Source organism: Nanorana parkeri, unplaced genomic scaffold (assembly GCF_000935625.1).
Source record: "Nanorana parkeri isolate BGI_ZX_2015 unplaced genomic scaffold, ASM93562v1 scaffold15, whole genome shotgun sequence".
NCBI classification, from domain to species: domain Eukaryota; kingdom Metazoa; phylum Chordata; class Amphibia; order Anura; family Dicroglossidae; genus Nanorana; species Nanorana parkeri.
Genome location: NW_017306283.1, coordinates 1,845,288 through 1,853,443, shown reverse-complemented (window position 1 = coordinate 1,853,443; position 8,156 = coordinate 1,845,288).

The following is an 8,156-nucleotide window of genomic DNA, read 5'->3' as shown; positions in this document are numbered from 1 at the left end:
TGCTCTTTTCAGAGTCAGATAACTGCTAGATTGCTAGGGCTGAATAGACATTCTGCTTAAAGTCAGGAGGCTGTAAAACAGTTACATAGACAAGGATGATCAGACACTCTGCCCAGAGGCAGGGACTTTCTAAACTTTCTAAGCTGCCAATGGATATTCTGACCAAAGTCATAGACCTGCTAAATTCCATGTTATCAGATCTCCCAGGAACACAATTATATTTAGAGGGTTGTATGTATTGGACCAAAGTTGTTCCTGAGCTATGTGGAAACTTTTAAATTTAATTATTTTCATCGAAAACATTTTGCCATTTTTGTTAAATGATCAGTTTGTTTAGCACCTTACTTTATTAATGAGTGTGCGCACAACAGTCCTGTAACAGGCACTGCAAAGGAATTGCAGAAAACATGCAGTGGAGCAGGCGGCAACGCAGTACATAAAAATGTCTTCAGTGCATAGTCATTGATTAGATCTGACAGCTCCTGTCTGACCTTTGCATCATGGCCACTTCAGTCTGTGTTTGCCTCTGATCCTCCTAGCAGAACAAAGTCATGAACACACGCATGTCATACCCCTGAGCTGCTGTAACGTGGATTCTCTGTCAAGACAGCAATTATCAGAAGAAGGATAGCCACAGCTGTAACAATGAGAGTTTCAGATACTTCACTATAAGCCACAAATAGGTAGACAGGCCTTGAAGTAATAGCAGGTGCTACTGTCAATTTCGCCAGACAGCTTGGTTTGTAAATGTGGGAGCACCTATATGAAGTTATAATAAATCAAAAAGTAATGAATATACTGAATATTATTGTTACATGTATCATTTACATAAAGTTATCAGAATACAATTTATTTGTGACAGGGTGACCCCAAAATGACTGTCAGTCATTTTGGTGTCACCCGGGTGCGGGCCGCACCCCCCACACTCCCCTTGTGACCTCACTGTTACCCTGTCACCTGGGCTTCTGATGAAGACCACAAGGAACGCTTATTATGTAAGAATGGTCAACTATTATCACCAGCAGGAAACCCACCCTATGATATGCCATCAGCCATAGGATGTGGTTGCAGAGAAGCGCAGGGATATGCAGCACTGAAATGCAACAGAAGATGAAATAGGTACAAACAGTACTTTGTTAGAAAATGGTAATATTTGATGTTACACAGTTTTTTCAGCAAACCAAATATCATATACATTTTATACATGTGTAAAATATCTACTTTGTAATGCTTCTTGTGAGAACATATTTGCATTGATATTGCTTTCATTTTATACCAAGTGTATCAGTTCATCTTTCTGGCATTCCTCTGCAGTTCTCAATAATGTATCGATCGTGAAGCCCAGAAAGATGTATTTCTAAAGGAAACATGAGACTTTATGAGCTTTGAAGAATTCTTCTTTTTTTTTTTTTTAACTGTCCTGCTGCTCCAGCAGTCCTCAGTTTTTATTCCATGTGAAATCCCACTGCTTACTGTCCACACCACTCTGTGCCTCCTTTTCCTTGCACACACCAGGAAGCCTATGCCGCAGGAGATGGTGATATGATTGACTAACAGTTTTACAGTGAGAATAATATTACATTGTGCTGGACACAATATTGTATTTGCAGCTTGCTTGCATACTGTACATTTTGTGGACACTTGACCATAACACCTACACTATATGGCCAAAAGTATGTGGACATCACTGTATATTATTGGGGCTCAGTGTTTTCAAGTGAGGGGTACTGGGTTTATTTTATAGATATGTATTGAACATATAATACAGTATAGAGTGAAGCATCAAAGCACAGGAAACAGGACACAGGTTCAAGTAGGAGACAATAAATGACAAACAAGTCCAGGTTCATGGAAGTACATTTGTTATTATGTTGAGGGATTGCCCCAGTGAGGGGCAAGCCTTTTGTGTTGCCAGTATAGCCCAGATCTTTCTTGCAGGAATCGGAATACTGAGGCTAGATGTGCTGATGGGGAATTTGGAAGTGAAGAAAGAGTACAGCCATTGATAAATACTGTTAATGCAATATAATTGTGTGTTTCCAACATTGCGGCAACAATTTGGAGAAGGACCTTTTCTATTCCAACATGATTGTGCCACTGTGCATGAAGCCAGCTCCATAAATAAATGGTTTGATGAGTTTGATCTGGAGGAACTCTAGTGGCCTGCACAGAGACCTGACCTCCAACCTACTTGACATCTTTGGCATGAATGGAGCGCCAAAAGCAAGCCAGGTCTTCTCCTCCAACATCAGTACCTAACTTCACAAAAGCTATTTCGTCTGAATGGGCACAAATTCCCACAGACCAGTGGCGTATCAAGCCTTCCAGACAAGGGTGGATGATGTTATGGTCACTAAGGGAGGAAAACTCCATATTAATGGCTCTTCTAATGGGATGTCTGATAAGCTCATATATGTGTAGTATTTTGGTCTTTTAGTATAGCTGAAGAGCTAAACAGCCTACCAGCTTTTTACATCTTTTGGGGGCTCCATTGATGAGGGCTCTTTGTTTGAGTTGGCTGGGGAGAACATCAGCCAACACTGGTAACATTTTTATATATTTTTTCCTGCATTACTAGGGAAGAGTTGAAGTTCCGACTGAACATGGTCCAAACCTGAGCTTCTTCAAAACTGGAAGGGAGATGGGCCCATCGACACAACCAGCTGCAGATCAGGACATTCCCCGCACCACAGTTTCACATAAAAGGGTGGGATGTTTGTGTTGGCATCACTGACCCTATATGACCAAATGGCCATATTAAGTGGATGTCATTGACCAAACATAGCCATGTGGTCATATAAGGTCAATGTTTTTCCTTCCTGGTTCAGAGGAGCTCAGGTTCAGACATGGTTCAGTTTGTCCTGAGCCCATCACTATGTAGTACTAAAAATCCCTATTCCAGAAAAACCCCCCCCCTAAAACAATGTGTTTTTTTGTGAAAATTGAATATTTTTTGTAAATATAAAATTTGATATATGAATACCTACAATTTACATTTATAGCTAGTAAAGCCCTATGCTGCTTTTCCCAGGTTTAAATATGAATGTTTAAACTTGTTACAGAACATGTTACAGAAATTAAAATGTATACAATGAAATGAGTCATAACAGTGACTCTTCCTATTTCTCCTCTCCTCCTTCTCCGCACTGATCAGGTGGGGGAACCTATGAAGTTTTATTAAAGAGAGTCTGAAAACAAACAGCATCAGCTATGTGTTCTTTTTAGAAAACTCTGTTCTACCGGTTTCAATGGTGCACCCTCTATTAAATCGGACCTTTACACTCAAAAAATCAAATTGTACCAATGCATCCCTCTATGTATGATGAATAATAATAACATAGACATGTCAGGTGTAAAATGCTGTGATTGTGAAATACTTACACTTGCAGAGCATTCACTTCCTGCTTTGAAAGTGCAAAATGACTTCAGTTTGCCAACGCAATGTACACTGGGATTGTCTTGTCATCAGCAGAGCATTGCTGGGAAATATCATGAGATCTCATGGAAAGGCATCTTCCTCCCCTAAAATGATGTTCATGGTCACATGTCTTAGTCACATGTCTAGTCACATGTGCCAGAAATCCAGGAAGTAAAAGGAGAGCTGGTAATCTACCCTTAGTAAACATGGCCACTGTCAGAGGACTGGGAAAGAAAAGAGAAATAAGGAATGCAAAGAATGCAAAGCCGGCAATGATCTAGAAGTATGTGTTTGTAGATTGTCATTACCGTACTAAACATTTCTAAACGCGTGTTTGTTGTTATTTTAAAGATATGGGGAAAGGTTTCACTTTAAATGTTTATTTGTGAAATGAACATTTTCTAAAAATAGATAAAAAAAAAGAGTCCAGCATTTTGTATCTCAAGTGCAGTGTTCCCGTTGATGGTATAACTGATACATACATTTTAACTGAATTTTATATTTGATCTATTTCAATTCATACATTTCATAATTAAAATAAAAAATAATTAAAATTGACCCAAAACATTACATTTAATTTTTGTGGTTTTCCTTTCATTTATTATATTTTATGGCTAATGCAACAGGAGGAATCTGAACACTCAGGTTGGACAGGAACACCTAAAACTCCACGATGGTTCTTAATTTACCCAAAAACGATGGAAGAGAGATTCTCCTAATAGAGTCCTCTAGGTACATAAGAAGCCAACGTGTGACAATCCATCCGTTTCCATAAGTGACACTTTAGGGAGGACTGACCCTTTAAGTTATTGGTGCTAATTATTAGAAAGACCTTAACTTTTCTTATTCTTCACTGATTGCAGTTTCCCCATGATACATTTCAGCCCATTACGGGCCTTCATAAAACATCTCTATATTCATTTGACAGTTTTGCTAACGAATGAAAACAAATCTTTAATTAAAGTATATTTTGCTGTAATAAATATTTCACACGATTAAATATTTACCGCTTCCTTTACATTTTTCATGCTCTGCGCAAGCAGGAACAGTGCAAAGGGCTGTGCTAAATGAACCTTTAAGGAAATCTGATTTTATGTGTCTGGATTAATGTCTCCATGGTTCTGTAATTCCAACAATTTCATTATTTAAATTAGAGTGGTTTATTTCCTTGTCATTGTCAGACCTGCGATACATTATCTGCTCGAGGAATTATGATAATTGCAAAGTACTTCTCAAACCGGAGATTTCTTCATCATATTAATTGTTTATAGATAGGTGGACATGTTCAGAATATCAATCAGTTTGTTTGGCACCAACTAATGTTTTAATGTTTACTTAACGCGGAAGCAAAAATGACGCAGTCTGTCAATAGCATTGGTTTTTCTCCTCCCTGTTGATCCTGCCAGTATGTCTATTATTTTTCAACTTCCTTCGAATGCATCTTTCACCTTTTTGGAACATGTTTCATATTTAGGGTGTCCCATGAAAAAAAGAGAATGAGGAGTAGAGCACTTCCAGGGACATTTCACAAAAATTGAAGGTACTTGTTGTAGCCCACAGGCAGAGATGAATTGACTTATCTACCATCTCAAAATCGGCCACAAGATGGTGCAAAAGAGAAATCACTTCTATTTTCAACAGTTAGCATACTGTTCTATGGTAGGTTCCCAGCAACCTCTAGCTCAAGAAGAAGGGCATAAGAGTATTCTGGGAACTCAGCTTCCATTTTGGTACAGAAGAGAAGAATATCCAGTGCCATCCAGAGCAAAGTATATATATAAATGTTATAGCCGAGGGAAAGAGGCACTTGCGGGTCTTCTATTAGAGCAACATACATATATATATATATCGTCTGTTATTTTTAAACCCTACTGAGGTCTTGATCCAGCTGTATTGCTCCTCATTCCCCAGCCACCACAGGGGATCCCCATGGGTAACAGTTTTGATACCAGTTTAAAGTGTAATGTCATTGGTGATTTTCCTAGAAGTCTGCACTAAGATACAAGTACAATTTTTTGCATCCCTTGCCATAGGAATTCCATTTTTGGTGAGACGCTCCCTAAGCGTTTATTGTTACTAAAGGGATGCCGGCACTGCTCCTTTCCTCATTACAACACAGAAAGTCCACCGGCTGATTATAATGACCCCAGACCCTCCCATTCAGTTTGGAAAGGACTTTTTTTTTTTCCCTCTTTGTCCTTTTAATTTTTCACCGAAACTGTGTTTTCAGTTACTTTCCCTCTTGGTGGGAGCCTTGTACTACCCATCCAGAGGGATCTAATACCCACAGATTGGGTGATTAACAGCGGTTCTTACAATGGCAAGAGAGAAAATTGAATTCATCCGAACCCCCATTTTATAGCAGGTGTGTCGAGGGTTTAGAATCATGTTGCGGAGGGCTTTGGTAATATATTAACACAATAGACAGAGGTAAGCAATCTTTTGCTCTGTTGCTGTTGAAGGACCATTGATTGTGATATAACGCTTGATTATGATACATATATTATATGTTTATAGAATGTTATTACTGTCTGTGAATAGAACTGTATAAGTATGGAAAACCAATAAAAAACTTTGAAACCCAGTTTGGAAAGGACATGCTGCAACAAGTAAGTGATAATAATGCATTTCAGACAGAGAGCACAGGAAGTTATCAGCCCCAGGGGCGTCCTGAGGCCGGGTGCCACCCGCAGCGGAGACCGGGTGACACCCCGCCGTGACGTCATTACGCATGTGCGTGACGTCACCACGCACGTGCTCAATGACATCATTCAAGCAAACAAATGACAAACGCACTCACTAATTCGTCACCAGCCTTACAGCAAGGTGCACACGAAAACCACTAAGGTTAACAACAGAGGTTTGGATACATGTCTTCTCTTATAGTGCGGTCCTAACTCTAAACTATGAGAGTCTCCATCTTGGAGCACATGGGGCAGAAGATTTAGAATTGGGTCCAGGTTTGTCAGGAGGAAGCCCGACCTCCCTTAAAGGCACAGGAACACACAGGGGATCTCGCACATCCCAATGGCAGATGAGACCCCCCATGCATTACTGCACCAAATCAGTCAAGCAAAACAAATGACAAACGCACTCAGGACCGCACTATAAGAGGGGCCTTGGCGCGGCTGTGCTGCTTTCACATTTTCTGCAGAAGACGTGTATCCAAACCTCTGTTGTTAACCTTAGTGGTGAGACAAGTTTTTTTACATGCTGGCTTGTGAGTGTGCACTTTCACTTTCTACTGTTCGCAATGACATCATCGCGCATGCTCGGTCATCTAATTGACGCCTGCCGGCGGCCATCTTGGTGATGGACGCTGTCAGAGAGAGGAGGGGACGTTCATCCAGCAGGATGAGGTATGCCGCCAGGTCCCCTCCTCTCCTGACACTGTCGGGCTCTGTCGAGTCCCTGACTTTTTAGAGAGGGTGACACCAAAATGACTGTTAGTCCATTTAGCCCCCTTGTGACGTCACAGATCAGCTCACATGATTTTTTGGCAGAATCAACAGATATTTTTTTTCATTTATCAAATACATACTGTATAACAAAACTCTTTGAACTGCATATTTAGTAGACCAAAACGAAGCAAATAAGAAATGTTCATTGTTATGGTCCATTTGTGCATTTTATTATGCATGCGCATTGCGTTAAACAACCCATTCAAAACGAATGGTGGTTCCCGTTTCAAATCTGAGTCAGGAAACTACCTGCAAGGAGTTTGCATGTTCTCCCTGTGCTGACGTGGCTTTCCTCCGGGTACTCCGGTTTCCTCCCACACTCCAAAGACATGTTGGTAGATGGCTCCTGTCTAGATTGGCCCTCTATATATGTATGTGAGATAGGGACCTTAGATTGTAAGCTCCTTGAGGGCAGGGGCTTATGTGAAAGTGCGTTTTTAAAATTAAATAGCACCAAAATGCATGTTAGGTGCATTACTGCGTGTTGTGTTACTGTACCCTTTAATCACTCTTCATCTATAATTCCCAAAATAACAAGACGTCAATGGCTGGCTTGTTTTTCTTCTTTGCAATGTTGCCATCCCTGTGCGGCGGCAGCCATCAGGGAGAGTGAATCCGCCAGCGCCCGAAATAGTGCAGAGCGGAAATCGCTTTTATTATGAGTGATGCTGTCTGTTTGAAATAATTTTTTTTTTCTGCAGCCAAATGCCAGACGATTGCTGGGAAAGCAATAAGACGTGTCACCGCCGGCACAAGAGAGTCTGCCGAGTTTAGTTGTTTACAACTCTGCCTGTGCCATTTATGAGTTTGTTATACCCCGGCCCTAATCAATCAGGCTGGAGCAGAAATTTATAAGACCCCTGACGAGTCGAGCTGTGTTCATTTTAATGAGGAACGGCTTTGTGTGGGAACACAAACAGGTGGCGGGACACAGACAGCGCACCAGCGGAATTCTATTCATTATATCAGAAAGTTCCGTATATGTCTTAGAGCGCGCTTATATATCGTGTTCTACCTGTGACACGTTCTCCATTCAATCTTCCGTTTTCTGGGCTAGATTCTACCTTTCTTTTCCTTGCTGTGTGATCATTTTTTGTTACTTTGTTGTGTCTTCTTGGTGAGCTGTAACTTTTCATAGGAAGCCGCTCCAAATCAGCAGCACTGAGATGTAACAAAGGATGAAAAATATGAGAAAACTAATATTTTATTTAAAAAAATAAATGAATAATAGTAAAAATAATAATAAATATATATATATCTATATATTTATAGATATA